The sequence below is a fragment of the Protomyctophum parallelum genome, assembly GCF_964188405.1.
Source record: "Protomyctophum parallelum genome assembly, chromosome: 9".
Lineage (NCBI taxonomy): Eukaryota > Metazoa > Chordata > Actinopteri > Myctophiformes > Myctophidae > Protomyctophum > Protomyctophum parallelum.
The window spans coordinates 15936456-15940687 of NC_139706.1; the positions used below are offsets into that span (position 1 = coordinate 15936456).

Sequence of the window (4232 nt, forward strand, 5' to 3'; positions counted from 1 at the left end):
AAGACAAAAAACAACAAAAACAACAAAACAAAACACAAAACGAGAAAACAAAACATCATATCAATGTTCTATAAATGTATCTACTATTTTTGATCTATACGATTTTTTTAATTTATTTATTGTACTACAGTTTTTTAGTTCGTCATCCAATCCATTCCATGCAGCTTGACCCCTCTGACCGATATGCACCTCTCTTTGATGTTTATTCTAGCATTTGTTTGTTTGAATTTGGAAGTGCCTCTTAGGTTGTAGCGGCTCTCTCTAGGCCAGAACAGCTCTTGCCCAGCTAGCAAGTCATGGCGCGCCGCCGACGTGAGGCGGTCCCCGCGCGCCGCGGATCGTGTCCTCCGCCGGGCGCGTGACGCGACGTGGGCAAGTCGTTCATGATCAGCGTGGGCCACGCGCCCCGACGCGCGTGTAGCCGGCGCCCCGCTTCTCTGCCGCGACTCGAACGTCAGCTACGGACAGCAGCAGCAGGACAGCGTGAAGCTGTCTTATGACACCCCCCCCCCCCCCCCCCCCCATATATATTGCGACCCTCACCCCTCGATTCTCCCCCATGCTCACCTCCCTCCCACATATTTATAGAAACATAATAAAGCAGCAAATGTATACTTAATTTTGTTTCTTTATTAGGAAAAAAAAAAGTTACAATGAAAACATTTATACAGCCATGTTAAACATAAAGGCACATAAACATAAAAAAAACATGGAAATATTTTAAAACATACAAGTTTAGAATACAAGTGGTTGATTTTTATGTAATTTTGCTGAGAATGCACTTAAGGACCACACTTTGAGAACCACTGGCTCCTAAAATCTATAAAACAGTAAAACACCAACTTTCCTGAAACCACCAGGACATTGTTGGATAAGATTGTGTCCACAATAACACAGTTTTCTGAAGAACCTATGTTTCTATATCAGTGGTTCTCAAATTATGTCATGTCAAGGACCCCAGAAATATATGAAATTGGCCGCAGACACCTATCTGAAAATATGTTGTTCCAGGGACTACCCAGAAGCAAAGAGGAGTTAAAAACGTTTGCTCTGAAATAATATATATTCAAAGATTTGCACATTTTCAGGATAAAACAAAATAGACCTACAAGCTCGTAGCGCGGTCCCTGGAACAACATATTTTCAGATTGGAGTAAATCGTTTGAACACCAATGATACAGAAACATCTAGGGTTTTCAGAAAACAGTCATACCATTTAAACACTTTAACCATCATTTTAAAAGCCGTTAGATTGTTGGCAGATTTACAAGCTCACGAGCTTGTAGATTTGCTATTTTTTTTTAAATCGTGAAAATGTGGCCCAAACCCAGTGAACGTTTTAACTCAAATCTGCGAGGATTTAGAAGACATTTTGTGGAATCAGTTCTCAAGTTTAATTTCTTATGTCTATAAAACACAAGTATTTTCTGTGTGGTTAGTTATGTAGGCCCAATAACAGTTACACAGCAATAAACAGAACACACAATCGAGATTCACCTTTTGAGCAAGAAATGGTGCAGCATACATTTGAACCCTTTTCATGCCAAAGTTATTCAGCATTTGAGCCACGGACCACCGTTTGATGAGCTGCCGTTTCCTTCCTTTATGAAGCCTGACTGTTGGCCGCCAGCAGAAGTTCCAGGATGCACCCTATCCAACGTCTCCGGCTCTCAGACCCCAGGTCCCCGTCACTGAAGTCCAAGATCCCCTGGTTTTAACCATTATTTAAAAAGCTGTAAGCTGTTGAAAACGAGCTTGTAGATTTGCTAATTTTGAAACATCGTGAAAATGTGGCACAAATCTGTAAATATATATTCTTTTGCAGCAAACGTTTTAACTCATCTGTGCGGATTTAGAAGACATCAGTTCTCAAGTTTAAGTGCTTAAGTCTTTAAAACACCAATTCTCTTCTGAGTGGAGTCAGGAGTTTCTGAGCGTAGCAATGTGTGTATGTCCCCGTGTCTGTATGTCCGAGCACGGAAAGCTGGGTGCGTTCCTTGAGGTCTGGATGTTGCGGGGACCCCCACACGGTACAATGCAGGCTGGGTATAGAGGGTCAGGGAAACCCGACTGGTGGTAGCCTTTCCAGCAGAGGTTGAAGTCGATAGGTCTTCCTCCAGCGAAAGTTCGTCTGAAATCACAGAATTCATTAAATACATTTTTTTCACCTTAATCATTTCTCTGTCTTGTGATTCATGACTTAACAGTTGCCCTGTGGGTAAAAACCCAGCCATTTTCTCATTTCTATTCCTGTGCTAAAATGTGACATGTGACAAAATGTGAAAATGTTCTTACCATTTTTATTATCCATTTTATTCATCCATCACCATCATCTCCACTTCCTCCACGTGACCTCATCTGTAATTTGAACAAAATCAAATACAAAATTGTGGATTATATATGGATTGCATTTGTATAGGGCTCACAACACGTGAGCTTGTAGATCGACTATTTTCACCATGCAACCAAGTGTAAATTCAGGCATTCTGAAATAGGCCTACCCATTTAGACCTGAGGACGCATCTGTGTCGCCTCATAGGTTTTAAACATTATTTTAAAAGCTGTTAGCTGTTGAAAAATAGCAGAATCTACAAGCTCATATAGTGTGGCATAGAGTGCCACAGTACTCATAATACACCTCAGTCATTTAAAATGTACACAGTTACACATTGTTGGGTGCCAATTTGCTGTCCTTGGTAAAAATTAAAATGAACAATTACCTTAAATTAAAGAACGATGTCTCAGCTCTGTACAGCATGTCACCTTGTCTGTAAAATGAAATCAAATTCAAGTCAAATTTCTTTCAAATGTAACAGCAAACTTGAGGCAAGAGAGCTTAATTGTAGCATGCAACCTGTGGACTTTTATCAACATAAGAAGACGTTAGAAAAGAACATCATGATACATTATTATTGTTCGCTACTAAACCATTTTACTTACTTCTGATATGAGGTTGCTTTGTTTCCCCCAGCCTCCACCGTCTGGGTCGATCTTGCTGGAATCTTGTTTGTCTGTAAAATTAAATAATATAAAACACCGTCCATAACGCAGTAGCTTTCTCTTTCCAACGGAGCTAGATGTTTTTAAGCCACGTCCAAACAATAGATTAGCTAGCTAGCTAGCTAGCTAGCTGCTAGCTAGCTAATCTATTCCCTCTAGCTAACGTTAGGGTTACGTGCACAGATAAAGATCACGTGTAATTACACTACACACAGTATATATCAGATATAAAAATACACTGACCTTTCAACTGAATTTCTCCGGAGAAAAACGGCGAAATATAAGCCTTTGTTGTGGAGTCCTCGACTACAACTTCTCTGCTCATTGCTCAAAAGACAACAACAACAGAGCACTGAGCAGCCAGCCGAGAAGCCTGAGGCTGCAATGCATGCCGGGTAAAGCGTCCCGTGTTACTATAACTATAGTCTGCACTCTGCAGGTACATATTATCATTAATAAAAATAAATATAGCTGCAAGAAGAAGTAGAAGAATAATCCACTTAATTATATTCAATAATAGTTTAAAAAAAAATCATAATAATAATCCTACAAAATATAATATTATTATTGATTTATTTATACATAAGATGCACATCCTTGTCTGAGAGAGAGAGAGAGAGAGAGACATAACATATTGCGACCCCGCACCCCTTGATCCTCCCCCATGCTCACCTCCCTCCTACATATTTATAGAAACATAATAGACCACTGGCCTATATGAAATAATGCAGCACCATACCAATGTGAATTCAATTCAATTCAATTTTATTATAGTGTCAAGTTGTCTCAAGACACTTTACAACCAACAAAGATCCACCCAGAGCAAGCAATATTGCGACAATGGTAACGAAAAACTCCCCTTTAGGAGAGGAGAAAACGTCAGGCAGAACCCGACTCTAGGGTGGGCGGCCATCTGCCTCGACCGTGTCGGGGGGGGGGGGGGGGGGGGGGGGGGGGGGGGAGAGATAGACAGAGAGAAATAGACAGGTGGGCTCCGTGGAGGGGTCTGGTCCACATCTGGTCCACATCTGGTCGAACTCTGTGAGGCCGGGTCCAGGTCACACTCGGCAGTGAACTTCCTTTTGTTTTTTTATATGTGTACTACATGTGTACTTGACCAAAGTAAGCCTTTGTTCCCCTGTACTGTATTGACTTCAAATGTATTTTAATTAATTTAAATTACTTTAATCTTTTTTTTTTTTTATATATTTTTTTTACGATTTTGTAACCTG

General features: G+C 40.5%; 1 long non-coding RNA gene across 1 annotated transcript; it reads right to left on the bottom strand.

Annotated features, from left to right (window-relative positions):
• Positions 1-1994: 1994 nt before the first annotated feature.
• On the bottom strand, positions 1995-3313 carry LOC310864346. The gene is made up of 5 exons (XR_014569732.1): positions 3244-3313; positions 2941-3011; positions 2721-2768; positions 2296-2358; positions 1995-2131 (listed from the first exon to the last, which is right to left on the bottom strand). It is a non-coding gene; the product is annotated as an uncharacterized lncRNA (long non-coding RNA).
• Between the last annotated feature and the right edge of the window lie 919 nt (positions 3314-4232).